The sequence below is a fragment of the Streptopelia decaocto genome (assembly GCF_964273445.1).
Source record: "Streptopelia decaocto genome assembly, chromosome: 15".
Classification (NCBI taxonomy): Eukaryota; Metazoa; Chordata; class Aves; order Columbiformes; family Columbidae; genus Streptopelia; species Streptopelia decaocto.
Genome location: NC_138670.1, coordinates 12,752,606 through 12,777,280, shown reverse-complemented (window position 1 = coordinate 12,777,280; position 24,675 = coordinate 12,752,606). Strand labels below are relative to the sequence as shown.

At 44.5% G+C, this 24,675-nt stretch overlaps 1 protein-coding gene across 5 annotated transcripts in view; it reads right to left on the bottom strand.

Annotated features, from left to right (window-relative positions):
- Positions 1-23,034, bottom strand: part of MTMR3 (myotubularin related protein 3) — an 80,632-nt gene extending 57,598 nt beyond the window's left edge. For 4 of the 5 annotated variants that reach the window (XM_082066134.1, XM_082066137.1, XM_082066138.1 and 1 more), the window contains exon 1: positions 22,877-23,034. The gene's annotated coding sequence lies outside the window, so the exon portion shown is untranslated. Of the gene's footprint in view, positions 1-22,228; positions 22,273-22,876 lie in introns of all 5 variants that reach the window. The other variant, XM_082066135.1, reaches the window with a different exon arrangement.
- Between the last annotated feature and the right edge of the window lie 1,641 nt (positions 23,035-24,675).

Genomic DNA, 24,675 nt, shown 5'->3' with positions numbered 1-24,675 from the left:
AGTTTACTAAAGAAGACTTGGTTGTAATTAAGAGATAAATCATTTTAAAGGAACTAAAAGTTTAGGCTTTCCTGTTACCTAAACACAATACAGCCACATTACCTATAAGTATGGTAGAAGTGAGTGCTGTTCAACAGCTAATTCTGTTCTTGAGGCATCAGGTAATTTTCATTTTAAATATAGTTTAATCCAATATTTAAAAAATATGTGAGTTTGTATGCAGGAAACGTCGGTTATTCACTTGAATTGTGTTGTGCATTTGAATCATTCTCAGCCAGACTCAACCTTCCTTTAAAGAAATACAACACAGATGTATATCCATCCTTATGGGAAATTTCGCATGTCCCCTTCAAGTTGTATTTTATACAAATATGCAAGAACAAGTGCATTAGTCCACAGGTTTGCTTAAAGGTCTGAAAATAGCCCAAGTTACACATTTGTAGCACAATTCTTAGCTGTGACCTGCAGATACCAACCTTCAACTAAATGCACAGGAGCATTTCATAGTAAAAATTAAGATCAACTAAATTCATCTATTTTTATTCTTTATCCTTCAATTTGAAATACCCTCTGGTAAGTGACTCAGTAGCAAAACCAAGCCTGTACTTACCAAACATGCATTTAGAGATGTTTGTCTTCAACCTATGAGGATAAAACACTCACGTTACATTTGCTTAGATTTGAAAAGTAAATCAGGAAAGTTTGGGGAACGAAAAAAAAGGAGCAAGAGGTTTAGTACTTGAGTTTGGGGTCCTAGTTTATTGCTTTGCTCCTGATGAAATTAAATGGCAAAAAAACCCTGACCTCAAGTGACATCTCGTTTCACGATGTGTAAGCGGGATGGAGCTGCTGGCAACCCATGAACACAAGACTGGGTTTGCTCAGGTATTCAAGGATCTCCTTAAAGATCTTATGAGGTGCGAGCCTTGACCAAAGTCCAAACCAAAAAAGGGCAGGAATGTCTTTCCTTCCCGTAACTATAAAAGTCAAAGCTGCCTGCAGGAAAGCTTGCACCAGGTCCAGCAGGACTCAACTTCAGAAAGAAACTCCAACTCAGCACCAGAGACTTCTGTGCTCTTAGTCACAGAACAAAACTCAATATCCACATACAAAAACACAGAAGTTGCTTCTGCCCCTTTAAGTCCAAATGGGAAAGTATTATAAAGAAGAAGGGTAGATACTTATGCAAAAAAAATCAGAGTATGAGTCGAATGGGACAAGTGAACATCAGTCCAACTCTCTACTTCACAGAATCCCAGAATGTCAGGGGTTGAAGGGACCTGGAAAACTCATCCAGTGCAATCCCCCCATGGAGCAGGAACACCCAGATGAGGTTACACAGGAAGGTGTCCAGGCGGGTTGGAATGTCTGCACAGAAGGAGACTCCACAACCCCCCTGGGCAGCCTGGGCCAGGCTCTGCCACCCTCACAGGGAACAAGTTTCTTCTCAGATTTAAGTGGAACCTCCTGTGTTCCAGTTTGCACCCACTGCCCCTTGTCCTGTCACTGACTGTCACCCAGAACAGCCTGGCTCCATCCTCCTGACACTCACCCTTTATATATCTGTAAACATTAATGAGTCCCCGCTCAGTCTCCTCTTGTCCAGCTCCAGAGCCCCAGCTCCCTCAGCCTTTCCTCACCCGGGAGATGCTCCACTCCCTTCAGCATCTTGGTGGCTGCGCTGGACTCTCTCCAGCAGTTCCCTGTCCTGCTGGAACTGAGGGGCCACAACTGGACACAAGATTCCAGGTGTGGTCTCCCCAGGGCAGAGCAGAGGGGCAGGAGAACCTCTCTGACCTACTGACCACCCCCCTTCTAATACAGCCCAGGATGCCATTGGCATCCCTAACACCGTTTCAATTAGATCAAGTTGCTCAAAGACACATCCAGCCAAGGGTTGAATATCTCCAAGCGTATTCTTTCTAGACAACCTGTTCCAACATTACGGTCAGAATCTTAAGTTCGGAAAACTACTCAAAGGCAAAGGAAGCCTTCACACTCTGAGCAAAAACTAGGGAACACAAGGTTAAGAACAATGTTCAGAATACTTAAGTCTACCTCACTTTTATTGTTAGTTTTTATTTCAAGAGGCTATGCGGTTGGTGTAACAAATCTGCACGTGAAGACAAATCTAGAAGCAATATTCACAGCTGAGATGAAAAAGGCATTTGCAATTTCGATAATAAATAACAGCTCGCTGTAGGAACCACCTCAGTACTCAGGCCTTGTATTTCTGAAAGAGCCCGCATGTGGTTTTATGCATCTAATGCCAAAAAACAGCCAAATGCCTTTCCTGAATCAAAGATTACATCTTTATGTAGTAAAGCTCACTCGACAAGCTTCAATTAGTCTGTCAACCAAGTACAAGGACCCAAGGAATGTATGTTTTAATACAACATCTGTGTCATCAGCTTGGAAATAAAACATCTCTGCATTGGTTTAGGTCCAGCTGACAGAACTGGTTTGAAATCTTCCCCAACGGTCGACGTATCGGAATAACCACAGAAATCCAGGCAGCAGCGCTCCCAGCTAAACCTCTGTGTTCGGTCTCAATAACTGAACACCTGACGTGAACTGATGATGTTCTTTTTTCCAGCCACCATTACCACAGATGCTGAAAAACTGACCTCCTGAGAACAGGTCCAAATCAATGGCGTGTTTTGGTATTTTGCCGCTCAAGAACTCCGCTGCTGCTGTAAGGGAGCGATCCCTGACAGGGCTGCCATGCTTTGCTGACAGGTTTTTGGACTGGGAGTTAAGTTTGTCACAGGTAGTTACACAATAAAGCAAACAAGAGAGGCAGAGCTGACAGCCTGCGACTCTGTATTAATGACACAGAAGGTATTTTCACTTGCTGTGGACACCAGCTCGTAATTACATCTTCAAATGCCCATATATAAAAAGCACAGAGTGAGGAATTACACACTAGGAAATGCAAGCACTGTGATCACCTGTGAGGCTTTAGCTCAGCTTCTCTTGGAACACATATGATCCCTAATTCCCTTCTCCTTCCCACAAATCCCCATCCTCACGCAGTGAACCAGGGGGACAACACTCCCTGAACCCAGAACTTTTCACTATATTCATTTTTATTGAACCTTGTCATCAGCGTGGAGTTCTGAATCAAGTCAACCTTTTCTATACTACTCATTTTAAAACATTTCTTCTGCTGAAGACCCACAGCGCTTACCACAGAATCCCAGAATGTCAGGGACCGTAAGGGACCTCAAAAGCTCATCCAGTGCAACGCCCCCGCCGGAGCAGGAACACACAGATGAGGTTACACAGGAAGGCATTCAGGCCCCACAGTCCTCACACTGTCCCATATGGCGACGTGGCAGCAATGTATTTTTTAAAGGTCAAAAAATTACACATAGTAAGAGTCAAGGCATCAGAAGGATCTTCTAAGTTTTGGTACCCAGAACAGATGTCTGAAATTCTTCAAATACTCCAGTTTTTATAGTATTCTGCTCTGTATTTGGGAAATACAGGGGTCTGAGCCGCAGAGATGAGCACTCAATCCTGGAGTTGTGTTATTACCACCAAATCCATTACTCTACACACACCTATAAAAGTGTCCACTAACTTTCCAGCCAGCACTGCAACCAGTGGGGCAGGGACACATCCAGTTCCCCACCACTCACACCTTCCAGAGCAAGGCACTAATCCCTCAGCGCTTCTACAAACACCAAGTCATTTAAGAACTTATTGGGCCATCTGGAAGCTCTAGGTTTCTTCAGGTGTCCTGGCTTTCTATTGCAGCCTCTGCTTAAAATGACCTGTGGGTACGAGCTACTGATGCCAGCGCACTCGCAGCAACAGTCAAGGGATCAGACAGTTCGTTAGGCATTTGAATATCCAGTCATCATTCCTCCCCCAAACAGCTTAATCTGATTATATTCGTTTATTGGCTCAATTGCACAGCACAGATAAGCCTCTTTTGGAGGGAGCTGAACGCCCTGGCGAGCCTTCGGAACAGAACAGAGCTCACATTTGGTGGGATAGCTTGGTCAACAGCAACAGCCGTATTTAAGAACTCTCCCTCGATCCAAAAGGTGTCCACATACCCAGTTCCCACAGCCTCCTTTGAAACAGTCAGCCCTAAAGCTGGGCGCAGAGTTGTACAGTTTTATTATTTTGAACATAACGTTAGTGAAAATCCTTTAGCAAGGCAGGTAAAGTTTCTCCCCTTTAAAGTTTTCTTGCGGAGTAGCATATGGCAGTTTAAGCTGGCAAAACTACACGCATGAGGGGAAAGAGTACATGACACTAACTTGTATAGAATCATAAAATCAATTGGGTTGGAAGAGACCCTCAGGATCATTGAGTCCAACCATAACCCAACTCCAGCACTAAAACCATGGCCCTACAAACCTCGTCCAAATGCCCTTTAAATCCCTCCAGGGATGGTGACTCCACCACTGCCCTGGGCAGCCTGTTCCAATGCCCCACAGCCCTTTGGGGAAAAAAATATTTAAGGGATATTCAAATTTCACACCTGCTCAAACTACATAAATGCTAAAACTAGAAACCCACCAAGGTTCAACAGGCTCCTCTACCAACATTTTTATACAAACCAGGAGCAGCTGTCCAGCAAAACGCCTTCCCCTCCGTGCGCCTTCATTGCTGCAGGTGCCCCAATTTATCTGCCTGAGCACTCAGGGCTGAGCATCACCTTTGTGCACAGCCATCCAACCAACAGCCAACCACACACACCTTCATCTGCCTCTGGGCACAAGTTATTTCTCCAACAACTTTAGAAGCAGGCCATTTTGTTTAAACCATGAAAGAAAAAGCCATGGAATTTGTTTTAAAGTCAGTACGTGTAACAGAGCACATGCCACCTGTCTCAGCGAGGCACCACTGCCATGCTCAGACTTGGTCTGCCATGGCTTTAACTCTTGTCTATCTTATCAAAACAATGTCAGAAGTCTTATGCAAGTTCACCTCTAACACACTCCTTATCCTCTTAGGAGCCATTGAATGAAATGTGAGTTAATGAATACCACAGTGGGAATTATTTCATTATCCCCATTCTTAGCTGTGATGTCAGACTTGAGAACCAGCCAGTGACACTTCCTCAGGCTCAATCAGGGGCTACACCAGTGGCGTTCACGGCAAAAGGCTCGCAGGGTGCACCAACAGCCCCAGCAAAGCTGCACCAAGAGCAGCCTTGGGAAGAATTAGAGCAGCAAGGGTGAGGAACGCAAGCTGCCACTTTGCCTTTACAGAAGAGAGGATGGCAGGAAGGTTTTTAGCAGCATCCATTTAATGTATAGGCCTGCTACAGGTATGGAAATCACTGCAGGAACAACATGTCAGCTCATTTTCCTCTTGCCTTACCTCCAATTTTACAGAGTCCCAACTCTCCCCATTCCAAGTTACCACCCATTTCCAGTACCACCTTAGCCAACGTGTCTCTTGCACTCCATGAGAAAGCCAAGACACCTTTAAAAGGCAGTCTGAAGTGAGGTACAGATCCTCCACCAGTCATTGGCAATTCTGTCTTGAGGCACTCAAGGCTAGTTCACTGTCACTTGTAGTTAAACTAACCACTACAGAACCTGGTAGCAAGGAGAACAAATGCAAGAAAGACTTCCTCAGCCCAGCAGTGTCTTCCTCCAGGTCATCAAGACATCTGCCTGCAATAAAAAGCAAGCTTCAGACTGCCTGAAAAGACCATCTAGATCTGCTAAGGAGACCAGGCAGTTTAAGACCACATTTAGAGAGATGATATTTTATTAATTTCATAACCGTTAAAATCCATCCTCATTGCTATCAGGACTTCAAGTAGTTTCACTCTTGGGATACATGTTCCCTCCATGTATTTCCTTTACATTCAGCAGTCAGGAGCAAGTTCAGAGACAAAAAGCAGCAGATGTCTGAACAGTTCATATCAATCCATTATAGAAGCTTCTAAGTGTTCCTTACCGTGTATTCTCCTCTAACAACTTGACTGATACAGAATTAACTTGTGCACAAGCAAGCTAAAAACCCAAGAAAGAGGAAAAAACAGAAAGCCTGGGAGACCAAAGCTAGAAGACTGACTTCTCCTGCAGATGGAAAACTAGAACCATCTTCCTGCCATGTCATACCCAAGGAAAGAGTCTAAGGCAAGCTCTGCAAGCAGTTTTCTTTACGTGGACTGCAGAAACAGAGGTACGTTCTCTTTAGAAGGGCTCAGACTTTCCCATAACCTGCAGCTTGCAGTCACTTCTGAACAACCACGCGTTACCGAGTTTGCATAATGCTTGAAATGCAAAGGATAATTGCACCATACTCCAAATCACAGCAAAAGGAACACTACCTTCATGCCTTGTCTGTGCTGTTCTGTCATTCTCACATGAGTGTGCACATGGAAGATCTATTCCTCTTCGAGTCCCAGTGTCGCAATCACTTTATCACAAATACAATGCTGAAGTACCTTCAGAATGGTTCAGTCAATATGATAGCTGCCATGGGGTAATGGGTTCAAATTGGAACACAAGAGGCTCCACTTAAATCTGAGAAGAAACTTGTTCCCTGTGAGGGTGTCAGAGCCTGGCCCAGGCTGCCCAGGGGGGTTGTGGAGTCTCCTTCTCTGCAGACATTCCAACCCGCCTGGACACCTTCCTGTGTAACCTCATCTGGGTGTTCCTGCTCCATGGGGGGATTGCACTGGATGAGCTTTCCAGGTCCCTTCCAACCCCTGACATTCTGGGATTCTGTGATAATGCCATTAAGGTATACTCGACTCTAAACCCACTGTTGTTCTATAAGCACTCACCTTAAATTCTGCAATAACTGCTCAAAATACCTATATTTAAGATAGAACACTAATCCATGGCAGTATCTGTAAAACTGAGAGATAATCCAGTAGGATACACTATCAGAAGCTGCCTTGGGGGCAAGTTTCTAGTTTCCTAGAAGCTTCTGAACTGGTGTGGAGCAGCATCAACCCCCAGCTCTGCCAAGGGACAGCATCTCCCAGCACAGGAAAGGCAGCGCCTGCACACAGATGCTCGAGTTTAACTGATGGTCTGCACTCAGTGCTGCGCAGAAAGGCTCGAGGTGCTCGCTCCGTGGTGCCCATCACCTTGCAGCAGAGCACACAGCTGGGCTTCAGCCCACACAGCCTAATGGTGAACACAACGCCACCGAGGGAGGCAAGAAACAAGCTTTTGAGACAGTACGCAATTTAATAGGGTAATGAGATAGAACTAATACCCTCACTTGTGAGGCCAGAAGCCTTAATAATTCTGACTTGCACAGTGATAACTGTCTCATGTGCTTATATTCCCCACTGAGTCAGAGCGGTCCTTACACAAGACATCAGGACAAAGCTCTTCAGAGTTGTGCAGTGAGGTTTTATGAGGCTGTATCTACGCTCTTTCTACAGCAGCGCTGGTTATCCAAGCTGTCGTGCCAAGAACACTGTCAGAGCCACCTGCAGCCAACAGCGCTCCATCTCTACCCTTAGAGCCACAGTGTGCACCAGCCGCACACAAAACTGCCCTACAGCCCTCACCTAAAGCCAGACCTTGTATCTTGTCTCCTTCTAAAAGAAGGCCCACATGAGCAGTTCTTACTTATTTCGGACATCCACTTCAGGAGGTTCGGTGGGAGGACAAGACAGCCATATCCAAGTGTCCTTAACCCTGCAGCTTCCAGTTTAAATATGTCTAGCTAGAATCACTAGAAGGAAGCAAACCATGGCACCCAGACTCATTCATCAGTAATTTTAAAAAAATGTAAGCGGACAGCAAATTCTTTGGTGTTCAAATGCAAAGAACAAGCAGCTCACCAGACATTCCCTATATTATCATAAACAGCTGTAAAGACACTACATTCTTCCCAACCACCCAGCTTTTTGGTAGAATTAAGTAGCTGCCTAAGTGAGAGTCAGTTATAAAGTTGTTCTGTCACCACTGGTATTTTCTCAAAGCTTAAAAACTAAATCAAGTATTCCACTACTGGAATTTTCATCACCAGGAAGTTACAATCATGCTTATTGCATTATGGTTATTGGTTTGTTCTCCAATATAACTCAATCAGTTCAATACTCTGAGTTAATTATTATTGTTTAACCAAGGTAAATGCAAACAGAAACTTGAAAAGCATGAAATAAACAGCAGGAAACCAAGCTCGACTGTTTAAAGATAAACTGAATACTTCAGGATTGCCTGCAAGCATCAGGGACATTCTCCCACAGCTCTAACACGCATGAGAAGTTTAAAGCTCTGAACTGAGCTTCAGAAAACAGGCACATGAAAATTATACAGCAAGATAAAGACTGACTTTTTACTGTACCCAGACACTTGTGATTGGCAATGAAGAGAAATGTTTTCATACATAAAAAAGAACCAGAACCTGGAAGGATATTCTGTCAGACTGTTGATTCAGCAATAAAGCATAAACAAGCACAAATAATTCTCTGAAGAATCCATCAAAACCCCAGAGATCCTTGTTCTCTAGAGCTGCTTCTGCACTGATCAAAAAGCACCTTCAGTCCTACTCTTCGACTGAGGAAAAGCAGACCCAGCATCAAGGAGCTGATGAAGGCAGCAGGAAGATTCAGCCTTATTTTACACAAGCGCTACCAGTTGCCAGAAGTTTCACTGACTTTGGCTGACGAGGCTGAACTTGGAACTGTTCAAACAGGTACCTCATTTGAAACTATTATAGTTTGAGATGTTCAAGCTCTAGAGGAAAAGCTTTTGAACTTGACAGTGGAAGTGACTTCTACAAACAATGAGCTTCACTCAGCAAGAGCGGCATGCTCAGGAAATGAGTGAATAGACAGCTAGAAAGAGTCATTCAAGTGGCAGTCTCCATGAGCCAAGCCAGGACAAAGTGCTTTTTGTTCCTCCTCTTGAGATCTTGACAAATCAGAAAGAGATTCAATGTGCTAGCAGGCTGGGTTCTGCCTCGCAGAGCGAGACACGATCCGCCGATGCTCCGCAGTAACTCGCACCCAAGCAAACAGCAACACGTGTGTTCTGGTTACCCTGTATGAAGTTTGAAGCAAATCAGGCCTTTTCAGCACTACAATGAGCTGACAGAAGATAATTTTGCTTACAGTCAAGATAAAGTAAAACCTCAGAAACAAGAGCTAGAGGTCCTAACTGTATAGGTATTGAACACTATGAATAACTGAATTTTTAGTCTTGTTAGAGCCAGGAGGAATATCTGCCCGAGTACAGTCACCAATGGAGGTTTTACTGCTTCTAGAACAGGCTCTGAAATACACACATTTGTGTCTGGTACATTTTTCATTTAACCTTGCTAAGTTCACCAGCATTATGTTTGGCAGGTCAGTGATCAAACCAGAGTTACTGAATAACTTTCCAGTCTGAAGTTTCAGCGCACTCGTTCTCACTCCTGAATTAAACACACAGCCAGCGAACATCCACAAATCCAACAACCCACGAGGACTGAGCACATTTTACCTGTGGAACACACACGAGCATTTACCAAGATAGCAAAACTCAACACAAATGCTAAACAAAAACTGGCAATTCAACTGTTTTAGTTAATTAATAAAATAGTCCTGAGGAAAATAAATCAATCTGTGTCCACTTTCTACATAAATCCCCAGTACAACTCCAGCAGCACCACAGGTACACAACCCAGAGCCAGGCAAACCTGCTGTGTTCTGCAGGTGACAAATCCAGTTTGACTGAGATACAGAACGGTTTCAGGAGTTGCATTTTTGATGGGTAAGTTGAAAATCAGTAGTAATGTCTACCCTTCCAACATTTAGGCCTCTCTGTACCAGAATTTCAGCACCAACAGCCCAGTGCCATACAGCAGACAGTATTTTCAGCTCCAGGGTTGCATGATCCAACCCTACTACCCTGTACCTGTCCCAGAGCACAGTACAGGCTGTTGTAAACCAACAACTTCACTTTAGGACAGGGACTGTTTCACCTACAGAAGATAAAGCACTGCAGAAGTGTTGTTAAATGCTTTACTTGCAGCAACCTTGGTCTAGAAGTATTGTATTAAACCCCCCCACCCCTCAGAATATACCAGTCTAGAAATGCTGAATGTAGCACTAAGTCTCCAAGTTAAACTCAGAAGATACAATGGGCTGAAGCAAGACTGAAATGAGGTTAAGTTGCAGATTTCTACCTCAAATCTGTCTGCAAGGGGGGCTGTGTCACTTTTGACAAGGAGCTAAAGTACTGAAAGGAAGAACCACATTTGAGCTGTGATGAACTCACCTTAACTCCCATCCCACCAGCTCAGTTTGAGCAACATTTCTGTGAAAACTTTACATCAAGCAACTTCAAAAATACTAAGGATATCATTCAAGGCTACTGTTTTACGCACAAAAAGCCCACCTGCTACATCTCCCTTTGAAAATTCAGTGAGGCTTGAAAGTAGGGCAAACCTAGCTAAATAAATTAGAAGACTTATTCTTTACTTCAGAATTAAAGCCTCCAGACTCTTCCATTCAACACATTTCATCATCAAGCACTTCATTTTTAAGTTATTCCAGATACCCAGCATATATTATAGTATTCACACAGCCTATTTTGTTTAGACAAGGCATTAGTAAGGACTTTTCCCCATTCCTCCGCAAAAAGAAACCGTGTAAAATTGACATCCAATATAACGTAAAACACATCACCTCCAAGCTAAAGCTGAAGTTAAACGCTCCTCATCTCCCCAAGTATTTGGACAAATCTCCAGAATTTCACAGGCAAAAATACTCCCCAGCAGACCAAGTACCAAATCCTAATTTAGAAGCTCAACACTGTACTTAAGAAACAAAACAGAAGAATGGAAAAGGTCTAACAAGATGGGCACAGCTGTTTGTTTGTCACAGGTCACATTTACTTCTTTCTGTTAAGGAAAAATCTTCCCTACCCAGTAAGTTTAGAGTGACACACACCTTCATAATTCAATAACCGAGATCTGGAGATTAGGACATGGGTGAATAATCAGGAGCTAACTCTTTAAGCAAATGCAGGTTTTAACAAGATAAATTCCTATTATATACCTGCAGAGTTTAAAGGTTACAAAAAGCTCTATGTCAGCACCAGGCAACAAGCTTTTTATAACACAGCAAAGATGCTCTGAATGCCACGTGGAGGCTGAGCTGTCACTCACACAGCGCAACCTATGGATCAAAGCTTCACACTAAGATTCACAACTTTCTCTTCCACATTCTTATATGCAATAAACTATCAGTATGTTGTTTAAACTCCTCAAGTTCTGGTTAAAATCTCAGGAAAAAAAAAAAAAAAGTTAAAATATCCAAATCACTGGCATGATTTTTGAGGGGTTACAAGTGAAATGGCTCTTCAGAAGTCAGCCAACAAGCAGCAGATCCTTCAGACAGCTTTCAACCCATCACATTTGTTTCAACACGTACAAACTCTGCTAAATCAAGTCTTTCAACAATGCTTGGCATAAAGTCACCCAGGGGAGACCACAACGGCAAAACCTGACTAATTGCTATCGAAATACGGTGCTGGTTGTGTTTTCTTTTGCAAACATGACGCATGTAATGAGTTGTTTTACCACAACTGATCTTCATCCAGCTGGAGAAGCTTTCTCTGACCTGGCCCTAGGGTGTTCCTTCACCTTTTGCATTTTAGTTGGCTACCAAGAGTTAAACAGATCTGAACACCAGCCTCCTAAATTTTCCAGAGTCAAACAGGAGGCTTGAAGTTCCAGAAAACAGGTGCTGCAACACCAGTTTAAAGTTTACTGTTCGTACATTCATGAAAGTTTAAAAGCTGACCTTTTACAAGCAGTAAAAAAAAAAAAAAAAAAAGGCTGGCAACATCTACAACTGCACCATTAATGTTCTTCACAGCAAAATCTTTCCAGCAATAAAACCACCAATACTCACCAACCTACCCGAACAGACCTGAGTGTTCTCTGCACCTGCAGAAGCAGCTACCGCACTGCAAACCCAGCCTGGAAATTCAAACGAGCTCTAGGAATTCTTTAATTATCTTGGCAAGAGTCAGGATAAAAATTGTGCAGTTTAACTACATAAATTAGGTTTTGGATGTATTTTTGGCATCAGGCCTTTCTTTAAACTGTAAGCTTAACTAGATCCTCTCCAGCCCACCTGCTTACTTCTAATGTGGGAATTCTTGCACAAAAACCCTTAAGTCTATTCTTGCCCTTTTCATGATACAAGTCACTTAAGACTGACTTTTGACAAGGCATGTTTTAACTTATCACTGCTTGCCTTTGGTAAGTGAAGTCAGTTTAGGTAAATAAATGAATCTGCGGTGTATTTTTAGAATAATTATTTCTTACCCAGTATACCACACTTGGTCTGCTGGGATTGACACATGGTAGCCAAGCGTTTATGATGGAACTAAAAACTGAATTTTGTTGGAGGAAATAGAAAAAAACAACAAACATAACAATACAATAACAGTTAGTAGAAATATTTTGAAACTGAAAAGGGGATGAGGTAGATTAAGCCACATTGCAATTTTGAGCCTCCTGAAATCTGTTGAAGTACATAAGGCTTAGCCCTGCTAGGTCTCCAGTTTGAATGTCAAACCATTTGGGTCTAAGACCAAGAAGTATTGTAGCAGCAGTAGAGGAGCCGCGTTCAGCAAGCCTGGCCAGATAATCACATCATCTGAGTGCTGGTCGGTCTCGGGCAGTTGTATGTACTGCTAAGACAGTCTAAAAAGCTGGACAAAAACTTGAAATAGTGATGTTCAGAGGATAAAAGAAGCTACAGGGCCCAGCAGCATACGACTTTTCAGTGAGCTGCCAAACTGCTCCCTCCCCAAGCAGAACAGATCAAGTTGTCTTACGCAAGAGGAAAAGTCTTCATACCTTAGTGCTGAATGAGCACGTGGCGGGCTGAGGAATGAGGCAACAGCACTAGTAATTTAGGGCTGCTCTCTGGGTGTGACCCTCAGAAAGACAGGGAGCACCTCAACTTGTACCCTATACAAACAGCTTCTTCAAAAACTAGTCATAAAAAACTGAAGCAAGAAATAGTTCTTATTGTCTTTGTTAGACCAACCTGACACTCGGCAAATCAAGCACAATCCTTTCAGTCTGTGTCCACAGCTCCCCGGGCTGAGTCCTCCCCGTGAACGGCACACCCAGTGCGGCGATGAACCCAACCACCCCACAGGTTTAAAGACTGCTGCCTACTCCAACCTCATTACAACAGCAGGTTTGACGCTGGTTTCTTTTCCTCTCAGCGAATTACTCCAAAATTTCCATCCTCACACCCTTCCACTGTTGGGTTACCACCAACCTTGCAAGAGTGCACAGCAAGAAGCGCCTACGTGATAAAAATATTGAGGAGGAGTTCAAATGGCCAAGCAATTGAAAGCTAGACAGCGCTTAAACCAGCCTGGCAGTCAGCACTTGACAATCAAAAGATAATTTGCCTGGAATAACGAGCTAAGTATAGAGGCACCAGGACAAGAGCTCCCCAAATATTTCTGCATTTCTTTGGAGTGAACCAGCTTGGGAGGCACCAGGTTTCACCTGCTGTACAATCAGTTACTGACGCTACTCCAAGCAAAGCAACAGCGATCTGGTGCTGAACATACCAAATTCTGCAAAAGCAGCACCAAGGGGCAAGCTCAGCATCTTCTTTTTTTAACCATCCTCTGTTACCATATTTCAGCATTTTAGGGAATCCCATTCTATTTTAGAAAACCCCAACAACATAGTCACCTTGTCTCGTCCTCTCATGGCATCAGTGTTTAGCGGTTACGCTCTCCAAGTATCGGCACCCATCCTGTTGTATAAAAGCTAAGTTTCCAGTTTGACATGTGGAAGACATTGTGGTTCCAGCTACTAAAGCCCGCAGAACTGAAGAGGGAAAAAGCCACATGACAGTCATCAGGCATGTTCCTACCTTTGTGGAGCTATACAAGAAGTTACTATTCTCTGAAATTATCTGTTAATTAATATTTATAATTATTTTACTTTAATAGGGGTTTAAGAGTATGACTTATACAGGTTTATATCCACTGATATCCCATATGGTCACAGATTCTGAAAGAATTATTCACTGTCCCACCACAGTTTTCCAGCAAGGAAGTTTCCATACAAATACTCTAATAAATATTTGAACATATAGGTATAATCTCAGTATATTGAAGTTGTCATCCTTTTTATCATGAACTAGGAGTTTTCAAGCAGAGATCTGATCTCCTTACTTCAAAGTCTAACTGACCAGGTGCTTCCCCTTGGTTTTGCCAGAACACAACCCAGCAAAAAGTAATATTAAACACTTAGACATGGATCCCCAAAACTGAAAATTTCCATGTGGCTTCTCCCTGCAGTCCAAATTTATTCATCTGTTACGCACAGGGATGCTCTGCAGCAGTGAAGTGCGTTAACCAAACACCTCCAAATCATGTGCTACTCATGCTTGAGTCTGAAGGGATTAAGAGATTCCAGTGCAAAGGAAAAGAAAACAAGCAGGCTATTGTATTCTGCATTAGAAAACAACTATGCCTTGACCATAATCCATTAGCCAAACCTACAAGGAAAGCAGAGCAGAGCTTGAAATATTTACCTTGCTCCATCTTCCTCCTTTTTCCTCAGAGAGTTCAGATTTTCCCAAAGTGCAAAAAGGTGCATTCGTTTGGAAGTTACTCAAATAAAGGTTCAGTGAACATAGACAAAGATGATAATTTAATTATAATGGGTATCCAACCAGAATATAATGCACTGTTCACAGCAAATTCCTGCTACCAGCAGCGAGAAAAAAATTGAGAATCTGAATTCTCAAATGTACTCATGACTAGTATGTCTGCCAATCACCGTACAATTAAAGAACAGGAATGCTTAATTGTAAAGATGAACACTTGCTTGATAAGGATTAGTCATTAATTTGATGAAAAGCTTCACCACTTAAAAATATGCACAGTGCTTAGATGGAAAGTAGTAAGAGGTCTGCAGGCAGAGGCAATAAACTTGCAAGTTTACATTATCACACTTCGCTTGCTTTTTCACTTGCTTTTATTAAAGGAAAATAATCAAAAACTTCAAATTGCAATCTGCTTCGACATTTTAGTCAGGTTTCTTGGATCAAAAGTGCAACAATGCCTACATTACAGCAGCATAATTGCTCTCAGAAGTGACAAAAGAAAATAAGGGAAACTCAAATAGAACAATAAAAATCAAAGCTATCAGCTCACACCGCTCAGATAAAATGTTTCTAATGTATTCTGACCACAGCTAACTTTCCTGACTACAGAATGGATCGAGCAACATGTTCACATTAAGTTCCAAGCAAAGTTGCACTGTGATATGTCAGGTGAGTTTTCTTCTCATAACTTCTCATTTTGGCTCATCTTTTCATTGTCACAAGATAGACAAATATTTTAAAAGCCTGAACTTACAGAGAACCCACAGAACAAAAAAAGTCAGCTTTGATAACAGTAGTTTTTAAAGTTGGAGAAGACATTGAAGGCTGGAAGCAAATAAAACTGATGTTTTCAGCTGTAGCAAATCCAGAACCAGGCCTGAAAAAGCCTCCAAGCAAACACCTTATCAAGGCTGCAAACAGTATAATTACAAACAGCACAACTTCACAGCATCTCATTTTATCTCCGGTTTAAGTTTCAATGATAGCAATTACAAGCTTACAGATAGCAATGCAATAAGTGAAGCTTTCACAGGTACACATTTAGGTCAATTACGGCTACGAGAGATGAAATCAGGCAGCCACAGCAACCACCTTCCTCCATTTCCTGCTCTACTTGCACAGAAAACAAGGAGAGTCCAGCTGCTGGTCCCCTTCTACCTACCAGATGGGCAATGTCAGGGAAACACTTGCCACCAGTTCCACACCTCGCTGCAGCCACCTCCATAAGCAGCTTCAGCACTAAACTCACTTCAAAAACACGTACTGAAGCATAAGAGTGGTAAGACAGAGGTCTTAAGCTAGATCAGCTCCTAGACTGCATCATTCTTAGGTCTTCTGTACAACAAAATTGAAGCTTCATTTCAAAAGTATTGAAATTTATCTTACCCAAGTAACATCTGCTGTAAGATGTTAAAGGTATTAAGACTCCAGTCACAAGCAGTTCCTGGGTTACAGTAGATGCAAATCAATTGTTCCCAATCTCTCTGGGTGGTCAGTCTTTTTGTTGCCATTTCTTTAATTGAGTCTTCAGTCTCGCTCAACTCTTCAATACTTTCAACTACAATTTCTAGCAAGTAAATAACTGAAATCAAAATTCTAGTAGTCTACCTTCGACCTGGGAGGTGCTAAACTCCACATGACAAAGACTCAAGGAAAGGTCTGATTTTCCGTCTATTTTCTTGAAATCCTACCACCAGTCGTACAGAAAAAAAAACATAAGAATCCTTTTGTGGAGAACAGTCAAACCACAGAGAAAGAGGAGACACACAGCACTCGGAAGGCTTGTGATCCACATCACCCCACACAAGAGGCTGCTCAGAGGGGTGAGCTGGGGAGAACACAACGTGTCCCATGGGCAAGCCTTGCCTCGGCCTCACAATCCAAGGGCACTCGGAAAGCCAACCCAGCCTGGATTTAATCCTTCACCTTTCTGCGTGCAGACAGGAATTTATCTTCCCTCACGCAGGTGGCCAGGAGCAGCTTCCCCCAGGCACTTCCACAAGCTGAGAAAGCAGCACTGGAGAAAACAGCTCCATTCTCTTGAGAGCCTGCCTGGGCCCAGTTGATAGAGGAGCCAAAACCTTATTTTAAAGGCAGAGGGAAAGCAGAACTATTTTTAGTTCTTCCTGAAGCTCTGTCCTTTCAGGTAACACTACAGAATTAATGCTTTGATTATTGCCCTGGTTTCTAGTCCCCAAGTTGAAGGAAATGAGGCCCACAAAAGGGCAAGAGAAAACTGTTCTAACAGTGTTTCTATAAATAATGTCTATACAAGTGTATAAATCTCTGGTATTAGAAAGAAAAACTACAAAGACTTAATTATGGCAATGCAGCAATCTTCCTCCACAAATTGAAGTGCACTACTTCCCCCCATACTGACTACATATTCTAAGAACTAAGCCTTATAGAGAACCAGAATAATCAAAAATACTTAAGAGACTGTTAGACTTGTATACACAGGACACCTCACATGGACAGGCATCCTGGCTAGAGATCTCTATTTCAAGCTATTTTGCTTTCAGAAATCTCAGTTAAAGCATCAAGTATAGCTGTTCACTGGTTTTCCCTGATGAAAATCTTTCCACACTCTTAAAACAGGGTAAGAAAGACCACAAACAAGAGAGCCCTTAGTAGAAGTGTCATCTATGAGGATAGTGTATTCACAGCATGGAAGAAGCACATCCAGGTAGTAAGTTACTTTGATACGGTTGTTTCTTTGAAGAGCAGGAAGCTTGAGATGACAATGAAAAAAGTCTTTTCCATTTCTTTTCCCAATAAGGGCTAAACAAAGTAGGACCTGAGAGGGCAGATCCTGCACAACTGCTAGAGATAGCCCCAGTAAAGAATAACTTTGGCTCTGAAATTACACCAAGGCAAAAAAACACCCTCAAGACACCCAACATCCTCCAAGTACAATCAGTCTCAAGTTTATCAGGTGCCTGCACCTGCAGAACTGCTCCAGCTCAAGAAACCAAGGACCTAAATCCTGCTTCCACCTCAAAGGATCTCATGGGTGCACTGAGCAGCACGAGCCTTCTCAGGGACCTAATCCAGCAGGAGGAAAAGCACATTTAAATTGATTCTTCCTCTAACCAAGTTAAAATGCAATTGCAGCTTCTTACTTTAAAGCTCTGTCAGAAGATTAAAAAGAGTACTATAAGAGCCAACTCTCCTCACACTGGAGGCTTCCACTTGTTATCTGCAGAAGTACGTACGTATCAGCCACCCCACCAGAGGAGAGTCTGAAGAAGCCCCATCCAACCCTGTGGAAACCATCACTCTGCAGGAAGCGCAGAGGTGATCAGGCTAAAAATCAAATGGAGGTGAGCACAGAATATACAGCTTGAAATCAACATACACAACAGGAAGGAAGAAGAGAGTTAAATATCCGAGTTCCAAACACAAATCTTTCCCACGTGGATATTCACTGTCTTTTATGCCATGTTACAGGAGTTAGAGGCCTGTGGCAGCATGCCTTGCCAACCAGTCTCAGAAATCCAAACATTTGAACACCCCATTACAGCTCTCACCATAAAGAACACACTCCAGTCAGGGTGGGGGGCTGTTCTGACTGCCCTCCTGAAAGCCCAGCTCTTCCTAAGTAGCCAAGGACTAACACCAAGTTTTTGATTTTATTCTAGCTTCCAGATGATTCCATAGGTGACAGGATAATTTTCCAAGCTAAGCTCAGGCTTCCCAACTTGCACTAGTTCACTAGTTCTAATGCTTCACAAGATATGTAACAGCCAAAACCCCTAAAGCTGACCACTACCATGCTATTCATATACTGGAAAATAATTTGATGAACTGATGTCAAAGTCAAAGCATCAGCTAGACAAGCATCTCCGATGAAAGCCATCAACACCAACTTCACTTTCATCGCAGCTGGTCAGTCCATCCCAATGAATACTGCAAAACACAGACAGATGTGCTGAGCAAAGCAAGAGCTTGATTTGCTTTTCCCCTCCTACGACTTCTCCAAGGCTTGGTTTCTTTGATGTTCTTTCAACTAACACTGAACTGCAAAGTTATATTTTAAAGTATTTATAATTCAATAATTTTGGTTTATCTAAAAGAGGGGTTTAATATGACCTGAGATCTATCAGCATGTGTTACTGAGAACGCATTCCATTACTGGCATGACTGGTAGGTCACACAACAGCCTGCCCCCGAGCCATCCCAGCAATGATGCTTTACAGCTTTTCACTTCATTCCTAGTCAAGAGGCAAAATAACAGACCAGTTTCTCTAAAATTAGGTTCCACTAGTATCTTGTTCTAAGTATTAACTTTTCAGAAGTGGTAATACTTCAATACGGCAGCTTGTACAAGTTTAGTTGCAGTATCACTTAAAGGCCATCCAGCTTCAAAAGTCTTCTGAAATTCAGCTCTCTCAAGGAAGGGAACTTATTTAGGAACCACTTATTTAGGTAGGGTTTTTTTCAGAGTTGGGGTTGTTTTCCGCCCCCCCCGCCACTCCCCCCATATCAGAGTTTGGAAGGGTTCCACCACCTATTACAATGTCATTAGTTGCCTCAGGCATATATACACACAAATATCAGAAAACCTTCAAGCTGGATCATACCAAGCTTCCTTCGTTGCAACTGTTTTCAGCATTAATGCCCATGAAGTATTCAGCTGCCCCCCATCCGACCTACAGAGCACATTGCCAGTTAAGAGCTTGACTCGCAGTCACATTCAAACATCAAATCAACTGCTGCTTCCTAAACTTGAGATTAAGATTCTAAATCAGAGGTGTTTCACCAGATGAACCAAAGCTAGGTATCAGCAACTGTATTTTAAATTAAGCCTTTAAAAACGCTGCTTTGTGATGGACATCGAGGACTCCAGAAATAGCTCATCTATTTCCATTTTAATGCCAGAAAGCCTTCTGCTTTGCTTTTCTTCCCCAGCTCACTTTGCATGGTGTGGAGCTGCAGTTCCAACACATTTCTAGGGTTTATTGCTACTTACTGAAGGCGAACAGAGCACCCTTAGCTCATAGACCAACAGAATCCAGACATCTCATAATAGATAAGAGGAGGATACCACTGGTTTCAACAAGATAACACCACATTTCTTCCCTGCTACTACAGGCTGTTCTTCCTTCTAGTTCTGATCAGGAGAGACCGACCTGAGGTCTTCCTTACAGGATAAAATCTCACTTCCCAGAATCGCTATGGTTCACTGAATCTCACCTCCTTCACACCAGGAACTATTAAACAGACGAGAAGAACAGGTCTGGGCTACTCAGGCTCTAGCTTGCGATTAGATTTCTATGATATCAAGCACATTCTGTCAGTCCTGCTCAACTGTTCACCCCAAAGCAAGGGGACAAAGTCTTTGCTGTTTCTGTTCTTAACTACATTGCGAATGAGGAGAGTTGATACCAAACGATGCTGTGTTGTGTGACCTTTGCCCATCCTACAGGCAGATACAAAAAGCTGACATGCAAGTCAATACACCCGCCAGGATACAGCAATCCTGCACTGTTCAGGATTAAAGCTTCCAAGGTAGAAGCTGTAATTCATCAGGAGCTGAGGTTTTCAGTCCTTTACTGGGCATAGTAAAACCTCAGTATTACAAATTCCTGAATTAGCACTAACTTCACTTTTATGCCCTTCACACAAGTCACTTAATCACCCTGCAACTTTGAAGCTCCACAAAGATACAGTTCTCTTTTAATGATCCAGTTAATTGACAAGAATTACAGCATGAATTGAGTGCTAGGCATATTCCTAACATTTTCCTGACAGCACTGGGAAGTTATGGCACCACTATCTAGAAGACATGTGGAATTAGAAATCATGAAGCTCAATTCTCAGAGTTAAAACCCCTATGGGATCTAACAGGCAGGTCTTTACCCCACCAGCTACTCAAACTAGAGACAAATGCAGAACAGTTGCACACTGTGGCTCAGACAATTTAGTACTTAGAAGCTTATTTTGAAAGAAACATAACTTCTATTACTTAGACTCAGCCAATGAAAGCAACTATTGAACAAGTGGATATTTAACTACCTGGACCAGTTCTAGTTGACAGTATTTGATAAGCACAACTACACTATTTGGAGTTCCATGTTCTAGAAGACACCACCAATATCAAGAAGAGTCTTATCTCACTATATCCAGCTACACATCCCAGAGCAGGAACAGCCACCACATCCCTTTGATCTCCACTAGTGGAAAGACCTCAGACTTTCTGCTGGACGCTAACCCAGTTCCTCCCATTCACTCCATGGAGACAATTTGTTCTTCTCGCTACAGCAGACTTGTCAGGCTTCTGCCTGTTACTCCAGCAGCCTGACAATACCCTCCTCCTTAAGTTACTCCTTTTTTACGAGTTAATTGCCAGCAAAGCACTGCATAGCCACGTTCCTCCTACTCTTGAAAGGCTGACAACATACTTCTCTCCACCATCCTGGGTTGCACGTAGGTGGAATGAGATCTGAGATAAAATATTGTATCCCCCGTCTTCAGAAGCTTGGGCATGCTTCGCTCCCATCTTCTCCAGCTGTGGATGGCCATTTTTATGAAAAAAGGGAGTTTATCAAGCTGACCTATTCCACCTACTTGGTATCATTTATGGGTTGCATAGCATATTACTTAAGCAGGTTAACATTGTTATTTTAATAATTTCTAATGCAGACAGTTATTGTAAAGGATATTAACACTACCCTGGATAGGTACCTATAACTATCTACCAGCAAGGGAACTGAGCTTGTTTCTCAATATCACTCCTATAATTTGAAGTAGGACAAGAGCACCTTTTAGTGCAATCACTCAAAAAAACCCTACTGCTCAACATTACTGTTTCTGCACATCTGCCCCTCCCCAAACTCCAAAGCACGCACATAGAAACACTTGTCACTGAAACATTTTGGAATCCCAGGCCCCGCCTTCACTTATCTGCAGAAAGTTTCAACACTTACAGTCCACAGTATTTCCTGTACTAAAAGAAAGCACTTTTTCTATCTTCCAAAACCACTGCAACTAGACCCAGCTGAAGCAATGCAGATATCAGATGTTGGTCTCCTCCCCTCAAGTTATCTACAAGCACTCCTGCATAAAAACACCTTCACCTCCACCAAAAAAGTTAACTTTCAAATACTACAGCACATGCTTTAATAACAGACGAAAGGCAGCCAGTTCTTTACCTAAAGCTTAGAGCATGACAGGCATTACAAGAAACCCGCCACAGTTCCCTCAGTCATACTCCCGTCCCTTCCCAATGGACTTATCTCGGCATTTAAATACAGCTTTATAGTCACCATAAAGCCAAGCGGTACCACTACATGACATGATTCACTAGGCAAGCACTTTTCTTCTAAAAAGAAAGCCTCATTGCACATGTTTCCATGGGCTTATCATGCATGAGAACAAACAGGTGAAGCACATAGAAAAGCACCTGTCAGACTTGAAGCCTGCAAGGGCTACAAACTCATAACGAGCCTTCCCCCATGAGGGAAGTGGGCATGAAAAGGAAAGAAATCAGTTTCCTGTACAGTGAAATGAGAAGGAACACGAGGTCTCATCTGTTGATAAAACAACATTCCTTAAAAGAATGAACAGAAGAGGGAATAACTTCAATGAAAAAACTTAAAACTCCATGTTGGGGGGGACAGGGAGGGCAAAACTACTTACCAGAGAAGGGCAACATCTGCTCAGATCCCATCAAAAGAATAGGACTGTTAAGAGGAAGATGGGGAAGAGGCACAATTAAAGCCCCAAAACGATGTAAAGACAAAGCCTTAACAAGTCCCACTTGTAAAAAGAACGGGAATTTTGCCCCAAGCGCAAGGACAGCTGAATACAACCGACACCGCGGCCGAGCAGAAGTAGCCGCCGAGCTCCGGACCGGCGCTGCCAGCGCCGTGAGGCGACCCCCGGCTGGGGGACACGGGCAGCCCGCGGGGCGGGCGGGGAGGCGGCTGCGCCAGGTGGGGCCCACACGCCACGGCCCTTCCCCCGAGCCCCGCCGGCAGGGCCGCGCCGTTCCCCGCGGCAGGCCCGGGACGGCATCTCCGCCCGCCCGGGGACGAGGCCGCCGCCGGCCGCGGTGCCGAGCGAGCGCCCCGGCCCGCCGCCTCCCCCCGCGACAGCCCCGACCGAGCGGAGCGGAAGGAGCCGGATCCCCGCCGCTGCTCCTCACCCGCGGGCCGAGGGGGCGTGCCGGGCCGCGGCCCCGCCGCTGACAGCCCGGCCGCCCTTCTCCAGGCCCCAGCCCGGCAGGCCGGCCCACCCCCCCGCAAGACACCGGGACGAGCCCGGAGGCCCCCACCGGCTCCTTACCGCGGGGCAGGGCATGGCGCGGAGCCCCCACACCCCCTCCCGGGGCGCGGCCTCCTGCCCGGACCGGAGTCGCTCGCCTCCCGGCTGCCTCCGCCGCGTCTCACAGCCACAACAACATGGCGGCCGCACGGGACGCGGGCACGGCGGGGCCAGGCGCGCGCCCGCCGCCTCCTCCCCCCACAGGCCCTCCGCGGGGCGGGGCCAGGCGCGCGCCGTCCCCGCCCTCCGCCCTGAGGGGAGCGGAGACGGGCCGGGCGGGGGGCGGTGGGAGCATCAGGGCTGCCCTCAGCACCCAGCGCCGTGGTCATGGAATCGTAGAATGTCAGGGGTTGGAAGGGACCTGGAAAGCTCATCCAGTGCAATCCCCCCATGGAGCAGGAACACCCAGATGAGGTTACACAGGAAGGTGTCCAGGCGGGTTGGAATGTCTGCACAGAAGGAGACTCCACAACCCCCTGGGCAGCCTGGGCCAGGCTCTGACACCCTCACCACAAACAAGTTTCTTCTCAAATTTAAGCGGGACCTCCTGTGTTCCAGTTCGTACCCATTGCCCCTTGTCCTGTCACTGGTTGTCACCAGAAGAGCCTGGCTCCATCCTCCTGACACTCCTCCTTTCCATATTGATCCCCACGAATGAGTCCCCCCTCAGTCTCCTCTTGTCCAGCTCCAGAGCCCCAGCTCCCTCAGCCTTTCCTCACACGGGAGATGCTCCACTCCCTGCAGCATCTTGGTGGCTGCGCTGGACTCTCTCCAGCAGTTCCCTGTCCTGCTGGAACTGAGGGGCCACAACCAGACACAATATTCCAGGTGTGGTCTCCCCAGGGCAGAGCAGAGGGGAAGGACCATCCCCACAGCCCAGCACCTGTTCCCTCTCAGTCCCTCAGCAGGGGAAGCCACCTCGCCCCTTCCTCCTTGTATAACCCCTGGGGGTGTTTGACCCCCCGCAGGAGCAGGCGGGCTGGGGTTGGTTCTGCCCACAGCCTGCTCTGCAGTCCTGGGATCGCCCTTAGGAACCCTTCAAAGCCTGTTCATCCCTTGGAGAAACACCCTGTCTGACTGCAAAGCATTGTACATAAAAGCAGCTTTTCTCTTACTTTTGGAGGAATAAGGGACAAAAGCTCACTTAGCATTTTTTAGCTGTTGAAGAGGGTTTGGGGACTAATAGATTCATCATTAAGCATATGTAAAAAACCTGCTTTTTTTGCTTTACCTCAGGGAAAAATAGGTAATGATGATTTTTTTAAATGTGTCCAATAACTTGTCTCAGATACTGAACTCTGGGCCATGGAGAGACCAGAGACACAGACACTTGGCAACAAACCCAGTGTGCACAGGCTGGATTCTGAGGCAAACTGCAAAACCACCCAGTGGAGACTGGACTGTCGGGAGTGTCGCTGCTGGTTTATGATCAGATTTAGACAAGGTTCTCAGGGACATGGTTTAGTGCCAGAGTTGGGTTGTGGTTGGACTCGATGATCCTGAGCGTCTCTTCCAACCGAAATGATACTATGATTCTATAAGGCCCTTTGACCGATGCTTCCCGATGCTGTCATGGCATTGAGCTCAGCGGTAGGAATGTGTGTGGCCCGTGCCATGAGCTAATGGAGAACAAGGAGCCAACGCAAGGCACAAGAGCCAAAAAATACATGGAAACTGAGAGACAAGCGATAAAGCAAAAGGGATATGGACATTAAGCAACAGAGAGGCAGGAGAAAGCTCAAGAGGCAAATGACAGCAGGGTACAGTGGGCAGGGAGCGCTGCGGTGTCCACAATGAAGCTTTGGCTAAGCCTTGTGCAA